This window comes from Cotesia typhae, unplaced genomic scaffold, assembly GCF_013202065.1.
Source record: "Cotesia typhae breed Kobodo isofemale line unplaced genomic scaffold, CoteBio_Ctyphae contig_5, whole genome shotgun sequence".
Lineage (NCBI taxonomy): Eukaryota > Metazoa > Arthropoda > Insecta > Hymenoptera > Braconidae > Cotesia > Cotesia typhae.
Genome location: NW_027423757.1, coordinates 12,329,700 through 12,349,772, shown reverse-complemented (window position 1 = coordinate 12,349,772; position 20,073 = coordinate 12,329,700). Strand labels below are relative to the sequence as shown.

General features: G+C 33.5%; 1 protein-coding gene and 1 long non-coding RNA gene across 3 annotated transcripts in view; one reads left to right on the top strand and one right to left on the bottom strand.

Moving 5' to 3' along the window:
* The window catches only part of Task6 (TWIK-related acid-sensitive K[+] channel 6), an 80,216-nt gene that overhangs the window by 46,195 nt on the left and 13,948 nt on the right, over positions 1–20,073 (top strand). The window lies entirely within an intron of this gene.
* Positions 1–20,073, bottom strand: part of LOC141531019 (uncharacterized) — a 75,617-nt gene that overhangs the window by 41,886 nt on the left and 13,658 nt on the right. For both annotated transcript variants that reach the window (XR_012479842.1, XR_012479843.1), the window contains exon 4: positions 18,397–18,495. This is a non-coding gene — a long non-coding RNA (uncharacterized LOC141531019). The remainder of the gene's footprint in view (positions 1–18,396; positions 18,496–20,073) is intronic.

Here is a 20,073-nt window from a genome sequence, read left to right as displayed (position 1 = left end):
AAAGCGTGGAAAAACTCGATGAGAACAAGTCCAATTCTCCGTGGAGATAAATTTATCATGCCGAGACTTTGACTGTCTGGACAAAGTGCATCCGGTTATAGCGCAATTCGCCCATCTATCACTTAAATTATTTTATGTGTGTGTTGGATCTGGCAGTTGAGGTCAAAAGTTATCCTCTCGAGGTTGTTGAATTTTTTTTCCCTTCTTCTTATTCTTATCCTTCTCGGTAAATGAAAAATAAATAAAAAGAAAATAAGTAAGAGGGAGTTAGTGGAAGAGAGAATATCATTAACTATCGAAATTTAGTTTGAGATAAAAGCAGGCGAGTCCTGTCAGAGCCGGCGTACAAACTGCCGGAACATGAGAAGAACTACAAGTTGAGGCAAAGGCTGAGACTGAGACCGAGCCTGAAGAGGGATAAAAGGAAAATGTCACGATGGATCGAGATTATTGACAGGCTACGATGAGAGTTTGTGTGATGCTGCCAGCGTCCTGTCCTTTTACTTTATACATTTTACCGTCTTTAGTTTCCCGCAACTTCAACTCTCTTTCTCTCTTACTCGCTCCGACGCTCCCTTGTTCCTCCAAGGCTCCATTAAATTTTATCTCATTTATTGATTGTGTTTTTAAAAAAAAAACATATTTCTGTAAACTTTGCTCCCTATTATGATCAGCTTTTCTGATAAACATCCAATAATCATCTCTTTTCCCATGAAAATAATTTATGTGAAAAATAAATCAATAATTTATAAAAATTATGGAAAATATATAATATTTTTTTATCAAGATAGTGTGCAAATTATCGACAAATTTAATATAATTAAATTAAATTTTTTTCAAGCATTAGCCAAAAAAAGTATTTTAATTTTTAAACTCATTTTTGATTTATTTAAAATAAATTTTTGATGTAAATTAACAACGGTTGTTTAACATCAACATCACCTATTTAAAACCAAAACAACAATCAGTTAAATTGAACAGTAAGTTAATTACAAAGTGTATCCATTATAATTGAAAGGATCAATTACACGAGTGGTTCGGAGCTTAGCCTTGAGAATTACAATACGAATAATAGGCTGGCGTACCTGGTGTTAATGCTCAACGCGATTAAACTCATTCACCGGGGTTCCGCATACCTGCACCTCAATCTCGTTATATGCGCGAGTAATCACGGATTGGATTCGAGAGACGCAAATCCCATCACTAAGTTACCGTAAATCTCAGGTAAGCTACGCACTAGTCTTGCTAATCCTGGTGCTCTAGGCGAGCATTATCATCAATATTTGATCGGTAAATAGCAGATTAGATGTATATACATATTATAAATCAATCCCTGCATTAGGGATGATCCATTGGAAGGTTTCTTGGAAGACTTTTCAGTCTCGAACCTCTTCAGGTATGCTGAATAAGGATCAACAAATTGCTGGTGAACAGGAAGCAGGGGCTGACGTAATTCCAGTCGGACGCACGTCATTCAGCAGCTGGAGAGAGGATTCCTCCCGAAACCCATGTGGTTCGGGAGCTGCTTCTGTGGCTTGCTCACTCCCATCGATTCACATTCATGTCTCGCTCTCCGGAAATTCGATCACTCAAATATACATTCAGATACAGAGATAAATATATGTATGTCTGTATTGGAGCATGTATGTATCAATTACCGTACTGTGGATTTGAAATAGAGACCGAGGAAATTATATTCCCTACTAAAAGGATCTTCTTTTCCTGTGAATGATCGAGGATCTGCTATCGGAAAAATAGGACTGAGGTTTCGTTGATTTGATCCAACTTTTAAATTAACTTTGGGGTTTTGAATTTTTTTTTTATTCCCTGCTCCACATCAATCTTACATTTTATGGCTGATAACCATCCGGGCTTAATTTTTTGTTAACATTAACGTCAGTAGTATTATTCGGATCATTTTTACATGACAGAAAATTTCCAAAATTTTTAATAAATCTTCCGATTGATGAAAAACAAAAAGTAGACGTTTAAATTAAAAAAAAATAGTGTCACAATTTTTTTTAAAGTTCTAACCACAAATCAAATAATGTCAGATGTGTGAAAATTTTTCCTAACTTTTGATAATTAAATTTGTTCTAAGCAAAGACAGCTTTAAATATTTGAATTTATGGTTGTGATAAATTAAGCGTTAATGGTTTTAATTTTCACACGAAAACCACTAATTGACTGATTGTGTCAACTGTATAGTAGGAGAAAATAATATTATAAACTAGTAATATGACTCAACTTCAGAAAAGTTAATTACAGAATTTGTGATTATCGAAGCGGTGAAATTCAAAGTTCAAATTTTCTATGATTATCCAACATTAAATATTAAATATCAATACTTTATTCCTGAAATAATTACCTGAGATCGATAACATAAACAATTACAATCCTATTTACCAAACAACAACGTAATTATATAATTGAATGTAAATACAGAAAATAATGAACCTTATTGAAGAAAAGTTCGCTACAATGATTACTTGAAAAGTTAATAATGTGCTTGAAGAGCACATCCGTTAAACTGAGTCAATTGTTGAGTCATGAAACTCCTTATGTGTGGATGGAACAAACGGAATAGGTTTGAAGAGGACAAAGATGGTAAAAAAGTCATAACGGAGAATAGAAGTAGCAACAACAGAATAACAGAGGCTGTATGGATTTGAGAGGCAAACATTGATTGGGCATTGCACAGAAGACAGAGGGCTCACACGTGTAAACAGCGGCTTAGTGATGACTGCCAATCGACAAAGAGTGCGGGTGACAGTGGGAGGGTAGCTAGGAGTGGCAGCAGTGAAACTGTTGATTGTGCGGTGTAGAAACAAGCGAGACAGAGAAGATGTACGATACATTGGGAAGTACTCTATTATACAAGTCTCTATCCTCTGTGCTCTGTACGGCAACTAGTAGTGCAGAGCTCTTGCGAGTCAGGCGCATTCGAATGCCGCGATTAATTCCAAGGATCACGGCGCTCCCTGGAGCCTCGTTACCGGGACGATTGATCGATTTAGAGACCCGATAAAGAGGAAAAAGAGACGATTAAGAATGAGTTAGCTCTTTTGAGAGCAAAAAACCTGGAATTTGCTCACTCCTTTTGCCCTCCCCAGTGCATTCCGTTTATCTCGGGGAAAAAGGCTAGAGTAATGCTGAGCCATTTAACCGATTGAGTGATTCAATAAATCTTAAATATCGTTGACAGAAATTAGGAACCGGTGAATTATTTGCCGATCGGCTCTCGATTTCTGGACGCGTTTCCACGGCAACCACACATTACAGGAAATAATTGAACCGTACCATCAGTCATGCTGAAATTCAGCTCAGCCCTTTATTCGCTTCGCCCGCTCGCTCCTCCATATTGTATAATCGCATAATGTACAATCATCAATCCATCAGGACGAAATGAAAACTCCATTACGCTGTCTGTTTGCCGAATTTAATTGATGGCGCTTCAACCTTTCCTTTTTAACCACTAGACCATGGAGGTTCTATGTTGTCAAGGTGGTAATTGCCAGGCTAGCTCGTCTTTCAACTTCCAAAGTTCAAGTACCATCGAGACACAAGACTCTGGTTATCTTACACTCGAAATTTTAACCTACAGGCGAGACAACGGCTCTCCGATTTCAATTAGAAGACACTTTAGTTTCTTGCAAGTTTACAAAATGGGTAATTTCTTCCTGGTGGGAAAAGCTTTTTTTTTTATCTTCTTAATTTTTAGTTTTTTAGTTCAAAACATTAAATTGTGATTTTTAAGCAATTTTCGGACAAATTACATTTTTCTTCGTAATTCAAAGTCGGTAACGTCGGTTAAAGACGTTAATGACCTTTTTCAAGCATGGCGGGTATTTTTTAAGAGTAATTATGAGTAAAAAATTCGACTAAATAATTTTTTAAAAAATTCTCAATCCGCAATTTTATTTTCTTACTTTTTTGTTCTACCTCCTGCACAAAAAAATAATTTTAATTCTAATAATTTTAAACGGCTGATGAATTTAAATATTATTTTATACGATAAAAAAATTTTTTTAATAATAATTAATTATATTTAACGTGAAACTTTAATTAGCCAAAAATAAGTATTCTCTCAAGTTTCATGTTTTTAGTCAATAATTATCTTAGTTTCAAATAATTTCTCTGGAATAAAGAGTAGGTAGATAAGAAGATGATAGATGATAGCAGTGACTCGGTAGTTCGGTAATGACTGTAACAGGAATATTGTTATTCTATTCCAGAGAAGTGTTGATTGCTGATGGTTGATTGTCGGTTGTTTTAACGACAAGAAGGGAATTCTCGGTCTTAGTAGCCCCCATTATCCTAATGCCGGTCAAGGACGTCTCCTCTCTTCAGGAGATAATAATATTGTATGGAATAACGAGGAGTCATAACGATACTCATATCATCAGCTGTAAATCTCCGTTAATGTCGATACACATTTACACTAGTCACAAAAATTAAGGGATATAAAAAAAATTCCAAATTTTTTGGTGATTTTCAGCGAGCTGTAACTCCGAGGAAAATGATCGCACAGAAAAAAAAAAAAAAGCAAATTGTAGCTCCAAGTGTCTAGTTTTTAGATATGACCATGAAAATTTTTTGTCATCTCCAGGTCTGGAGAAATCCTAAGAAAACTACTGAAAAAAAATTTTTCGAAATTTTTTTCGTCTTAAAAAGGGTCTACGGGCTTCAAAAAATTTTTCGATTGTCTCGTTTAAAAGCTCTTTTAGTAATTTTAATACCCTTTAATTTGACGTAATCAAAAAGCCTGTACGATAATTTGCCGCGGAGTTATCGTCAATCAAAGCAAAAAGTTTTTTTGACTTTGGAAATCAATAACTCTGGAAATAATGACCGTATAGGAAATCGAAGGAGGGTTTTGAAAACTACACAATATTCTCTATAAGAAAACGTAAACCGCTTTTGAAGAAAAAATTTTTTTGAATTGAAAACTCGGACTGAAAAAAGACAAAAATTCGCATAATTAAGGATATTTGGATAACTTGGTATAACTTTGGATAAAATGGATGAACGAAGGATATCGTTGGTAATTTTTTAACTTCAAAGTGTCCCCTAAAATCCCTAAGAAATTCAAAGCGCTGCGATTTTTTGTTCATAGTGCCCAGAAGCTTCAAATTCTGTGTTTTCGCAAAAATCACCATTATGAGCAATTTTGTGATTTTTATTCATTTTTCCATTGAAAAAAATTTTTTTTTCAAAATTCTTTATTTTTTCGATCAAAGAGATTGATTTTTCAAAAAATTTGAAAAAAAAAAAAAAAAAAATTTTCAATTTTTTCGAAAATTTTTTCGAAATTTTTTTTATCAAAAATTTTTTTTTATTTTTTTTTTTTATCGTCTTCAGAATGCTTCACTATTGTCAAAAAAAATTAACTCAATTTTTTCTGTCCGCTACAACTGCCTTAGTTTTAAATCTCATTTTAAAAATTCAATAAAAACAAATTGATATACCCCCGCGGAGTTCGGCTTTTCCTCACACAAAACTTGAATTTTACGTTTTCTTTTTAGCTTAAATTCCTTACGTGAATTTTATGTAAGCTTTTCTTTGATAAGCACCTTTTGATATGCCTCGTCGACATTTAGCTGCCACAGATGTGGCTCGCATTGTTACCCTCCTTCAAGAGGGCTACAGTCAGGTTGAAGTAGCAGCTTCTATGGGAGTGAGCCAGTCCGTTATCAGTCGGGCCTATGCCCGATTTAACGCGACTCAAAGTTACGATCGTCGTCCGGGTCAAGGTAGACTACGAATCACTACCGAGCGTGATGATCGAGCTATCATTCGAGAAGCTCGTCGAAACCCTACTGCGCATGCCCACACGATCGCTCATCAATTTCGCAATCGTCGACAACGTCCTCCCCAACAACACATATCGGCATCGACGGTTCGAAATCGCTTTCGAGAGCAAGGACTACGCGCTAGACGCGCAAATCGCGTGCCTATGCTCACTCCACGACATCGCCGAGCCCGATTGGCCTATGCTCATGATCATCACCATTGGGGTCGTAGACAGTGGACCAGTGTATTATGGACTGACGAATCTCGATTTTGTCTTCATGGCAGCGATAGACGATCTCTCGTTTGGCGCCGTCGTGGAGAACGAGATCGGGATGGTTTTACGAGACCAGTTACAGCTTTCAATGGTGGATCAGTCATGGTGTGGGCAGGCGTGTCCTTCAATACCAGAACCCCGTTGGTCATCGTTCGTGGGACGTTGACTGTCGATAGGTACGTCGACGAAATTCTGGAGCCACACGTCCTGCCTATGCGCACACGCATGGGGGCAAGACGGTTCATTTTGATGCAGGATAATGCTCGTCCTCACACTGCAGTTCGTACGCGAACTTTTCTCCGCGCCAACAACGTAACAACGCTTAATCATCCAGCGATGAGTCCTGATTTGAACCCAATTGAGCATGTTTGGGACATGCTTGGGCGTCGATTGCGGCGAGACTATCCGCAACTGCACAATCTTCATCAGTTGACTCAAGCGATGTTACGTTGTTGGCAAGGAATTTCGCAACGTGATATTCGACGATGCATCAACATGTAAGAGCGTTTACGAGCTGTGATTCGGAACAGAGGTGGCAATACACGGTACTGAGCAGTTACTGCCGTGCGTACAGAGGTCATTCGGCAGCTGCAAACAGACAAACACGCAGACAAAGACACACACACACACACACACACGTGTGTGTGTGAGAAGCGTAAATCCGATCGAGCAACCTCCACGTGGTACGCTTTGGGTAACGCTAATGCCGGCGGTAAAACAACAGTCGAAAAAAATTGAGAAAATTTCGAAAAAAATTTTCGAAAAAAATTGAAATTTTTTTTTTTTCAAATTTTTTGAAAAATCAATCTCTTTGATCGAAAAAATAAAGAATTTTGAAAAAAAAAATTTTTTTCAATGGAAAAATGAATAAAAATCACAAAATTGCTCATAATGGTGATTTTTGCGAAAACACAGAATTTGAAGCTTCTGGGCACTATGAACAAAAAATCGCAGCGCTTTGAATTTCTTAGGGATTTTAGGGGACACTTTGAAGTTAAAAAATTACCAACGATATCCTTCGTTCATCCATTTTATCCAAAGTTATACCAAGTTATCCAAATATCCTTAATTATGTGAATTTTTGTCTTTTTTCAGTCCGAGTTTTCAATTCAAAAAAATTTTTTCTTCAAAAGCGGTTTACGTTCTCTTATAGAGAATATTGTGTAGTTTTCAAAACCCTCCTTCGATTTCCTATACGGTCATTATTTCCAGAGTTATTGATTTCCAAAGTCAAAAAAACTTTTTGCTTTGATGGACGATAACTCCGCGGCAAATTATCGTACAGGCTTTTTGATTACGTCAAATTAAAGGGTATTAAATTTACTAAAAGAGCTTTTAAACGAAACAATCGAAAAAATTTTTTTGAAGCCCGTAGACCTTTTTTAAGACGAAAAAAAATTTCGAAAAATTTTTTTTCAGTAGTTTTCTTAGGATTTCTCCAGACCTGACGATGACAAAAAATTTTCATGGTCATATCTAAAAACTAGACACTTGGAGCTACAATTTGCTTTTTTTTTTTTTCTGTGTGATCATTTTCCTCGGAGTTACAGCTCGCTGAAAATCACCAAAAAATTTGGAATTTTTTTTATATCCCTTAATTTTTGTGACTAGTGTATATACAGGGTGTCTCTGAAGTGGCGGGAGTAATTGTTGGGGTCGATAGAGAAAAAAATACTGAATCGAAAGTTCCTGAGCCAAAAATTTTTTTGGGCCATAGAATTTGAGTTATGAATTAAAAACGATAGCCAATCAGAAGCGCGCTATTCGAGAAATGAAAATGAGCGGGGAAGTAGAGGAGACGCGAGAGTGAGATGCTGCAATAGCAGCTTACTCGCTCACACAAAGCCGAGCATGAGAGGGGATTGTGACGCTATGAGCCGAGTACGTAAGTGTGAATGAGTGGATGTATGAGGTCGCAAGCGGACGGCTTAATGTATGAGTGTGTGTCCGTGTATCGCAGCATTATTGGAGGCGTTGTAACGCTGAATTAAAGCTAACCGGGTACTCTAAGACAGAGGAAAAAATTTTAATTTTTATTTTTATTCGAAAAAATTTAATAAAAAAATAAAAAGGCCCAAGATTTAACCAGACCCACAGAAACGGAGAGTAAATTTTTAATTCTCATTTATTTTGCTGGGGATTATTTTCAAATACAAAAAAAAAAAAAAGGCTAAGATTCAACTGGAATCTTAATTGCTTAATAAAAGGAGTAAAGTGTAATGATGTGAATGCAAACTAATAACATTAAAGTAAAGTTATCCTTGAACTGCCGAAACACCTGTAGATTTTTTTGAAATGATTTCTTTGCTAAGAAAAAGGGAAACTAAAATATCAAAATTACTAAAACGTGAATGCCATTTCTTTTTCATATTTTCTTCGACATTTTACCTGTCAGTGAATAAAAAGAATATTTAAATTGAAATATCAAAATTATAAGGACTTGAATTCAATGTTTTGTTAATTTATCATTTGACATTTTACCTATCAATTAAGTGATAAATAATTTAAATTAAAATATCAAAATTATCAGGGCTTGGGTGCGATTACTACTTAATTTGATACTTGGGATTTTACCCGTCAATTCATTAGAAATTTATTTCAATTATAAGATCAAAATTATGAGAACATGAGTGCGATTTATTTTTAATTTATTATTCAGGATTTTAACAGTCAATTGATTGATAAACAACTTTAATTAAAATATCAAAATTATCAGGACCTGAGTTCAATTTTTTTTTTTTTAATTTATTATTTATTTACCTGTCAATTAATTAAAAAATAATTTTTATAAAAATATCAAAATTGTTCGGACTTGAGTTCAATTTTTTTCTTAATTTATAATTTGACATTCTACCTGTTAATTCACCGATAGATAATTCTAATAAAAATATCAAAATTATTCGGACTTGAGTTCAATTTTTTTCTTAATTTATAATTTGACACTCTACCTGTTAATTCACTGATAGATAATTCTAATAAAAATATCAAAATTATTCGGACTTGAGTTCAATTTTTTTCTTAATTTATAATTTGACATTCTACCTGTTAATTCACTGATAGATAATTCTATTAAAAATATCAAAATTATTCGGACTTGAGTTCAATTTTTTTTTAATTTATCATTTGACATTTCGCTTGTTGATTAAGTGATTAATAATTTTAATAATAATATCAAAATTATCAGGACTCGAGAGCGATTTTTTTTTAGTATATTTTTTTACATTTTACCTGTCAATTAACTGATAAATAATTTCAATTAAAATATCAAAATTATTCGGACTTGAGTTCAATTTTTTTTTAATTTATTAGTTGACATTTTACCTGTTAATTAACTGATAAATAATTTTAATAAAAATATCAAAATTATCAGGACTCGAGAGCGATTTTTTTTTCAATTCCTTATTTGACATTTTACCTGTCAATTAATTAAAAAATAATTTTAATTAAAATATCAAAATTATTGGGACTTGAGTTCAATGTTTGTTTTAATTTATTTTTTGACATTTTACCTGACGATTAATTGAAAAATTATTTTACAGAATAATTCCCAGCAAAATAAATGAGAAATGAAAGTTTTCCATCCGTTTGGTTGGGTCCGGTTGAGTCTTGGGCAATTCCTTCTGTTTTCAAAAATTATTCCGAGCATAAGAAATAAGTAATAAAAATTTTCTATCTGTTCGTTTTGGTCCGGTTGAGTCTGGGGCCTATTTTCTTTTTTGAAATAATTTTGTCAATTAATAATTGATAATAAATTTTTTCAATCAGTTTTTTATCGTCTTGTCAAGATTAGGCTGATTGTTTGTTCAATAAATTTTTGTTTGTTATTGAAAAGAGAAAATAAATTTTTTTGCATTCTTCTATTCTTGGCTCTGGTCGAGTCTTGGGCATTTTTTTCGTTTTTAAAAATAATTCCTAGCAAAATGAATGGGAAATAAAAGTTTTCGATCCGTTTGTTTGGGTCCGATTGAGTCTGGGGCCTATTAATTTTTTTTTAAGAATAATGTTGTTAATTAATAATTGATAATAAAATTTTTCAATCAGTTATTCGAAGTCTGTTTGAGATTGGGCCTTTCTTTTCAAGGAAAATTAATCTTGGTGATCAAGTAATAAAAATTTCTATCCGTTTATTTGGGTCCTGCTGCGTCTTGGGTCTATTTTTTTTTTTCTTAATAATTTAGTTAATTAATATTTAGAAATAAAATTTTTCGATTTATCTTTTTCGGGTCCGGTCGAGTCTTGGGCAATTTTTTTGTTTCGAAAAATAATTCCCAACAAAAAAACAGGAATAAAAGTTTTCTTTCCGTTTGTTTGGGTCCAGTTAAGTCTGGGGCCTATTTTCTTTTTTTTAAAAAATTTTGTTGATTAAAAATTCATTATAAAACTTTTCAATTATTTTTTCTTGCTCCAGTCGAGATCAGGCCCTTTTTCAAAGGAAAATAATTTTGCTGATTAAAAATAGAAAAACAAAGATTTTCAATTTATTTTATTTCGGGTCTGGTCGAGTCTAGGGCATTTTTATCGTTTTCAAAAATAATTTCCTGCAAAATAAATAAGTAATAAAAATTATTTATCCGTTTGTTTGGGTCCAGTTGAGTCTAGGGCCTCATTTGTTTTTTTAATTAGTTTTGATGATCAACAATAAAAAATAAAATTTTTGGATCATTTTTTCTGGGTCCGGTCGAAATTGAGCCTTTTATTATAAAAAAGTTAATTATGATGATTAAAAATGAATAGTAAAATTTTTTTATTCATCTCCCTTTCGGTCTGATGGAGTCTTGGGCATTTTTTTCGTTTTTAAAGATAATTTCCAGCAAATTAAGTAAGTAATAAAAATTTTCTATCCGTTTGTTTAAGTCCGGTTAAGTCTGTGGCTTATTTTCTTTTTTAAATAATATTTGATTAATAATAAAAATAAAATTTTTTAATTAGTTTCTCTTAGTCTGTTTGAGATTGGGCCTTGTTTCGAAAAGAAATTAATTTGGCTGATTGAAAATGAAAACAAAATTTTTCAATTTATTTTTTTTTTTTTGGGTCCGGTCGAGTCTTGGGCGATTTTCTTCGTTTTTAAAATAATTCCCATCAAAATAAATAAGTAATTAAAACTATCTATCTGTTTGTTTGGGTCCGGTTGAGTCTGCGGACTATTTTTTTTTTTTAAATAATTTTGTTGATTGAAAATTAATAATAAAATTTTTTAATCATTTTTTTGCTCCAGTCGAGATTGGGCCTTTTTTTAAAAGAAACAATTTTGCTGATTGAAAATAAGGAAGGAAAAATTTTTGTACTGTTATTTTTTTGGATCCGATCGAGTCTTGGGCATTTTTTCGTTTTTAAAGATAATTTCCAGCAAATTAAGTAAGTAATAAAAATTTTTATCCGTTTGTTTGGGTCCGGTTGAGACTTGGGCCCATTTATTTTTTTATAATAATTTTGTTGATTGAAAATTAATAATAAAATTTTTCAATCATTTTTTCTTGCTCCAGTCGAGATTGGGCTCTTTTTTAAAGAAAAATAATTTTGCTGATTAAAAATAAAAAATAAAATTTTTTCATCCATCTCTTTTTGGATTCCAGTTGAATCTTAGCCTTTTTTTTTTATTTGAAAATAATCCCCAGCAAAATAAATGAGAATTAAAAATTTACTCTCCGTTTCTGTGGGTCTGGTTAAATCTTGGGCCTTTTTATTTTTTTATTAAATTTTTCGAATAAAAATAAAAATTAAAATTTTTTCCTCTGTCTTAGAGTACCCGGTTAGCTTTAATTCAGCGTTACAACGCCTCCAATAATGCTGCGATACACGGACACACATTCATACATTAAGCCGTCCGCTTGCGACCTCATACATCCACTCATTCACACTTACGTACTCGGCTCATAGCGTCACAATCCCCTCTCATGCTCGGCTTTGTGTGAGCGAGTAAGCTGCTATTGCAGCATCTCACTCTCGCGTCTCCTCTACTTCCCCGCTCATTTTCATTTCTCGAATAGCGCGCTTCTGATTGGCTATCGTTTTTAATTCATAACTCAAATTCTATGGCCCAAAAAAATTTTTGGCTCAGGAACTTTCGATTCAGTATTTTTTTCTCTATCGACCCCAACAATTACTCCCGCCACTTCAGAGACACCCTGTATATTCGATATTATATAATATCGAATATAATACAGCGATGTATTTTTTCTTTATCTTCATCCTCGTTCGTTTTTACGGTACAGGGATAAGAGATTTTATCTGAGGAAAAAAGTCGCTTCCAGACACAGTCTCTTATTATTATTATTATTATTATTATTATTATTATTATTATTATTATTATTATTATTATTATTTTGTTATTAAATGCTCAGGGGGGTTATCCCCGGAGTCCGATTCTCCGAGGGCCCAGCCTGAGCGCCATCCATTACTGCTGGACCACTCCACACAACAAGGCGGTTAGTGAGTGCAGCAGGCCAAATTCATTTGCCTAAGTAGACGCAAGGATCCCAAAATGACAGCCTTTTGCATCCGCACTGCTAGAGACACGGCTGCTGAACTGCAAGCCGGTATCTTCGCAAGTGAAGACACAAAAGACTGTTTCATCCCTCCAAGGACGCCGACAACCAAAACGACGAGCTTGACACGGTAACCTGGGTACATTATTATTATTATTATTATTATTATTATTATTATTATTATTATTATTATTATTATTATTATTATTATTATTATTATTTTGTTATTAAATGCTCAGGGGGGTTATCCCCGGAGTCCGATTCTCCGAGGGCCCAGCCTGAGCTCCGTCCGTTACTGCTGGACCACTCCGCACAACAAGGCGGTTAGTGATCACAGCAGGCCAAAGTCATTTCCCTTAAGAGACGGAGAGAACCAAGTAAAACAGCCTTCTGCATCCTAACTGCCAAGAACTCAGCTTTTGATGAGCAAGCTGGAACTTTGGCAAGTGAGGATACAAAAGACTGCTTCATCCCTCCTAGGTCGCCATTATTATTATTATTATTATTATTATTATTATTATTATTATTATTATTATTATTATTATTATTATTATTATTATTATTATTATTATAATAAATCGATGACAGTAACAGTCGCGAAAAAAAAAACCCCCATCAAATAAAATATTAAATAAATGTAATTCATAGACAGATTGTCGGTATTTAACCGTTAAATATCGATTTTATTCTGTACTCGTTGAGAAATAGATTACCGGAGAGATGTAAGATAGAGATCAATGCTGGATAAGAGATAAGAGTCGGGAGAGAAGAGTTGAGAGCTAAATTCTAGATTCTTGATCCATATCGTATAAATTTATCATCGTGAGTGCGATTGCAACAGACCGTGAAGTTAAGGGCGCTATATATATTATTATTATTACTATCGCTGTGAGGATATAACGATAGAAATGAAACAGAAGAGTTGGATTACAAGTACTGCTTTTATGCTTTCATATTCTTCTAGTTCATGCACCGGCAAAGGTATCATTTGCTAGAGGAGGTTTTGTACTGAAGGAAATAATCGAACCGCGGATAATCTCATCAATTTTTATTATTATTTTTATGTACTTTAATCTTCTATGATGATGAAATTCGGGATGTAGAGACTGAAACAATCATATGTTTCTGTTTTTACTCGGCAATACGATCTTTTGTCGGTATTATCTTCAATATAATTCAATCGTGTGATTATACAATATATCATTACGGCTTTTGATTCAAGTACAAAAGTACTTATATTTTAAATAAAATTTAGCGAAATATGCAATCAGAATTATTGATAATTTTTGAAACATCTGAAGGAATAAATTATTGTCAAAAATAATTTTTAAAGCTCATTTGATTCAAAAATAAATTTTTTTAACCAAGAAGATTATTTTAAATATTTATAATTTAATTTTTTTATCAATGAAGAAAATTATTTCGTTTAGTTTAATTTTGAAAAATTGACGTGAGATTTTAAAAAAAAATTTCAGAGTTTCAGTGAATAAAAAAAAAGTTATGTTTAATTACAATTATTAAACAGCTGCAATAAAAGTATTTAAATGCAACTATTACCCTTAAGTATTATTAAGCTAAAATGCAATAATAATTCCATGATATTAATGTAAATATAATTAAAACTTTCCTGGGAGTAAAGTTTCTTCCTTGTAGATAGAATAAATAAAAAAAGGATCCGTGAAAGAGAATCCCTTGGTGTTTATTCCCAAAATAATATCTCAGGGCGTCGTAATAAAAATTTATCGCACGACGATGGACAATTTACGAGGTATACATGTGTATTTGCTTTAATTATTTCATTCAAAACAAACAAACCTAAATATATACCGAAGAAAGCAAACAATATAATGAAGCGTATATGCATCGCAAACTACAACAAAACTTACGGACAAGATTTATTTATTTAGACGGAGATATGACAAACAGCCAAGAAACAAAGGGACGAAAAAATTAATTCATGGAAACGTTCGCATGTTTATTGGTGGTAACGTGCGTGGACCGAGATCTATAAAAGCTGAGCTGGAAAAACAAACTGGAAATAGTGAAATTTGTACGTATGTGTGTAATACAAGTTTATATACATGTGTATACTTTTGGAAAGCGGAAAATCGTCCTGTCCAGTGCTCACTGTCGACTGTTTCACGGTGTTCACCAAGTTTTATCGTGATTTGCATGAAAAATGCATCACCGTAAACATTCTCGTTCGCATAATACTGCAGACTACCGCGTATCTCTTGGCGTTACTTTTATTTCCGAGTATGAGTGCTGAGAAAAACGCCATCGTTTTTGTTGTTGATGCATCCGTATGATGCTGTCAACCGTCAACAAGCCGATCAGTTTCCTCGCTTTTCGCTGTTCCTAGCCTGGCCTTGTAAAATTCCGCGACACCCATTTCGATATAATAAATTTAGGTGGCACTTTGAAGCGTTGCTGCTGCACGCCTCTAGCTTTAATGCCTCAGAATTTCTGTTTTAAAATTTGTTATTAATTTTTCAGAAAATTCCAGCTTTTTCGGCGTCAATAATTTATCATAAACTGGAAAAATAATCAGTAAATATTTATTGAAAAAAAAAAAAAAAAGTTACTCTGTAAATATATAATACAGAATTTTATCAATTTTAAAATCAAATAAAATTTTTTATTTTTGACAAGTAAATTTTCGAGGCCTGATATCTTTGGAGCGGTTCAACTTACGCAAATTTTTATTCAGATCTTTTTTATAGAGCATTTCATTTCCTATAAAAGTATACCTTAACTATAATTTTAGGATAAGTCGTTGCCGAGTTAAAAAATTCTAAATAAAACGAAAACAAAAATTCTGATATTTTTTAAACAATAAATTAAAATGTTCCTGATTTAAATATTAAGGGCTTATATTTAAAGAGGATTAATTTAAAAAAAAATCGATTTTTATAAAATACTAATTTATAATTCCGAAATCCCAGCGTTTCTAAAAAAACAAACGAATCCATAAAAATAAAGTATCCAATGCGTAAAATATTTTCTCACCCTATGTGCGAGAAATAATTCAACCGGGGACCGATAAATTACTTCTGGGATTTATCAGTCATCCATTTTAATGTTTCAGTTAATGCAAATCCCGTAGCTCGTATATTTTAGCTCGAGTAGAAGTAGGAATAGCGGCGCACTCGTAGAGTATAAACATAAACATTACAATCGGACGGTTTATTTACCCAGAAATTTTAATAGCTCCTGGTTGGGATTGTTGGGCGCCAGAAGATCCACCTAACCGGTGCCCAGAGAATTTCTTGACGTACACACATGCAGATAAAGTACAGTCCTTTCTCCTTGATTACTTTCTCTCGGGCGTGTACTAGACGTTATCATACGCCCGGCTGCACTGCCTATTCGATTCTCTTCTCGACTGGGAGCGAGGACCCCTGAAACGGAGTCTTTAACCCTCTGGAGGAATCTCTCGGCCTTCCTCCTCTCCTCAGTTGGTTCATCTCTTTAGCCGTCTGCGAATCGAATTAACGGTAAACTTTTTTCCAACATCAAGCTTTCGGTTCTTCCTCTGTTTTTTTTTAATTTTAATTTAACTTAAAAAAAAACTTTACTCTGATGCTTTGTCAACACTTAAAACTTTTTCGAGCAGGGTTTCCGCTTATCTCAAATTAACTCGGTAGCCACGCATGAAATTACAAAAGCTTATAGTTTAAGTTACCTTTATTAAGTTAAATATTAAAACTTTTTGAGTTATCTAATCAATTATTTTTAAAATAAAATACCGCAGTGTAGGTTTCATTTTTTTTTTTCTGTCGTAAAACTTACGGATAATTATCTTTTTTGTAACAGCCGAGAAAACAAAGTTGGAGAGTTTGTTAAAACCTCTTCCTTTATTTTTTATTAACTCAATTATTTTTTATCGAGTACTTCAAATGCAAAAATCTTGAATTTTTGTTTTTAAAATGGAATATAAATCATAAATTTATGATAAATATTTAAAAATCGCTCCCAATAATTCAATTCAAGAAAAATCCAACCACGAGCTTTCTTAAAATTAACTCTTACTCGAGTGATATCGATGTCGATAAATATCAATTGATTTTCACAAGTAGCAATTGTCCAGTGGCGTGAAAACCCTGAAAAATTCATGAACTTGACAGATGAATTTAAAAGAAGTTATTCTATAAAATTCGTAAACTTTTTCCGAATCTCAACCTTGGTGTTACGTAACCATTGAATAATCGGACAATCTGAGATCCTCTTTTGTGGTAGCAGCTTTAGCAGTCACAACATGCGTTCTCCGATCTGTCATTGTCGAAATAAACTAGCGATTGTTGGAAGAGCGGAAAAGCAAAGGGGAAAATTGATTTACGTCTTTCGATTATTTTCCTTGTGTTCCTGGAAGGCTGTCTTGTCTACTTGGATATTACAGTAAACGCTTCTGGTGTCTTGAGCTATAGACCAGACCGTGCGGCAAATTAATCAATATATACTGCTATTTTTCAACTGCGAACTGAAGGTTCTAGGTTGAAGCGAACTCTGACTGGCGTTGATGTACCATCTGCTTGCTAAAGTATCTTCTCACAAGACTTAACGTCAATCTAAAGCTCTAATGGCTATTTATCTAATTTATTGTTATTTTTGTTTCATATATATTTTCTTATTAGGTTTTCCCCAGCAAAAATTCTGATATTACATACATGGGGCTCTCAATTTTTCTTGATAATAAATTCAATAATGCGTACAGTTTTCACGCTGGGTTAGTTTTCGTTGGGCGCCATTCTACCTAACTGCCTTACAAAAAAGGGAATTTTAGTAACAATGGAACAATGTGAACAGATTATAATTGTATTTTACTGAAACATACCAATTTTGTTAATTCAACCAAATTGGGCGTCAATTTGATGAATTTTGGTAATAAAAGATTCACAGATGAGTTACAATTTTAATTTTGATTTTTTTTTTTTAGAAAAAATTGAAGTATAACTTTATGATTTTCATTTTTTCTTTATAATAAATTCAATGAAGCGCCCAGTCCCCAAGCTGGGTTAGAATTCATTGGGCGCCACCTCATAAAAAACAGACTTTAAGCGAGATTGAAACAATCTAGACGAATTATAATTGTATTTTGTTGAAACAAACAAAAAAAAATTAATTTCTCAAATTCGAGCAATGAATTTATTTCTGCGCAGATTGAGTGCCCGATTGATGAATTTTGGTAATAAAAGATTCACGGATGAGTTATAATGTACCACCGAAGCTGGGAGAGGAAACGTTTAAATTTAGTTGATAGTCAGAGGTCATACAAAGTAATTAATCGGACGTTGTAGCCAGTTAGTAGAAGTATTGCACACACGCGGCGTCCCGCCAGTTGGACAATGAGTTTTGGACGAGTTCCAACCAATTATAAAGTGAGGGGCAGGGCAGGAGGAGAGAAGGAGGAAAATTAAGAGCGAATGAGTTTTGTAAAAAAAAAGGAAATATAATTTGAGAAGTAGACACACTTGCTGTTAAATAGACGTCCTAATTCAGCTCACCTGCCCGGGTTTTGCTTACGCCGGACAAAAGAGTGAACGTGTGTTTGCTCACTCGAGCCGCAAGATATGTCCAGGACTGAGCAATGTTGCCCGGGGCTATTTTAAGGGCGAAAGGATTTTCCTAAATGAGATCCTCGTGGCCTTTGGTTGTATAATTGGAATAGTTTAATAAGTTCTTATACATTGAAGTATTTAGAGATGACAGTGGGGCTGAACCGAGTGCCGAAAGGGACAGTCTGGGCTGATTTTGTTCTCGAGGAAAAAGAATAAAGAGATTGCCGAGGGCCACCAGACAATACAGAATAAAAATAATAAAAATAAAATAAAAAAATCGACATACCCATACGAACATACGCAGAGAATCCGTGGAAGGGGCGTAGTGACTGCATTGCAGAATCGTCCTTTGAATTTCCGATCCTGTACCGGCGATTACGCCCAGCTGTAAATAATATTCACTTTAGTTTACGATACTTTCAAAAGAAACTTACTTATTTATTTATTTATATTTATTTTGTGTGTTTGAAATATTAATTAAGCAGGAAGTAAAAAATAATTATTTGACGGGCTACGCCTGCCGGGTAAATTTATAAACGAACGTTAATTTTATTATGGGAGTCATTATGCTAACTAGAAAATCTAGAACCTCGAGGCTCTTTCTCTCTCTCGATTGCACGTAAGTACGTTTCTGAAGCTAAGTGCATAATGTGCAAATTTATGCAAGTATGTTACTAAATACATACACACATATATAAGCGGTGGTATATAACAACGTCAACTGGAGAAATTTTCTGAATCTGTTTAGCAGTATAGAGAGCAAATGATACCTTACGTACAAGCTTGTGAGGGCAACTCCAATTTCGCTTGACGATCTGCTCGCCGGGCTGAGTGTCCCTCGTAAAATCGCTCCAGATAGATTGGATTACTTTGGTACCCGGTGCGCGGTAAAAGTAAGTCAGTCTAAGTGTGAATATACATGTCTCGAGGATGAGGATGGTCTTATCCACAAACAGTGTCGTAAAAACTTACGATTAAAGGACGTTTTCTATAAACTATACTCGCTCCTTTGCATTCTTCTGGGCCTGTGGCCTGTCACATGTGCTGCTGGAACGTTAAATCACTTATGCGCGTAAAAGCAACTATAAAAGTCACGGTTAGCGCAAGACTCTGCAGGAAAACGACCCTTTCAATTTGCTTAAGCTTTACTGCAATGCATCAATCTTGTTTATTGTTAAACAATAAAATTTTGTTATGTCTTGATAGAATGGCAATAATTAATATTTCGGGTGTTAATTAATTTTCCGCGATTAATAGTTTTCTGAAAATCAATTCAATATTTATTAAAAAAAAAAAAAAAAAAAAAAAAAAACATTAAAATATTTTTTCATTGAAAATAAATTATCAAAAAAAAATTTTTTCTGTGACTGTTTCTTTAATTTTTAGTTATTTATTCAACATAATTATTATTACCAAAAAAAAAAAAAAAAAAAATAGTAATGCAATTTATTCCATTGATTTTACATTGATAAAAAAAATTAACTTTACTCAAGAGAAAAATTCTGGAATCAAGAAAATAATTTTAAAGAGTTTTATTTTCCTGAATCAAGACAAAAAAATTTTGAATCAAGTAAAATTTTCTTAAATCAAAAAAAATTTATTAGAAGATGAAATAAATTTATTTAATCAGCTAAACTTTTTTATCCGGGTAAAAAAAATAAAAAATCCTAGATTTTTTAAACGAACACGATCAAGACACAGTTGTGGACACAAGAAACAAGTCACTTAATGATATCAAAGCTGATATGATGGAGATGACTAGCTTGAGTCTAATATAAGGATGTGCAGACACCTGTGCTTGCATGGTACATCGTGCATCGCAGATCAAGCTGCGGATCATGAATGTATGCATGAGCGCAGAGCATGTCGTCTTCTGGTTATACATCAACCAAAGTACACTCTGAATGCTTCCAGCATTGAAGTAAATGTAAATGTTAATGCTGTACATGCATATGTGCGCAGA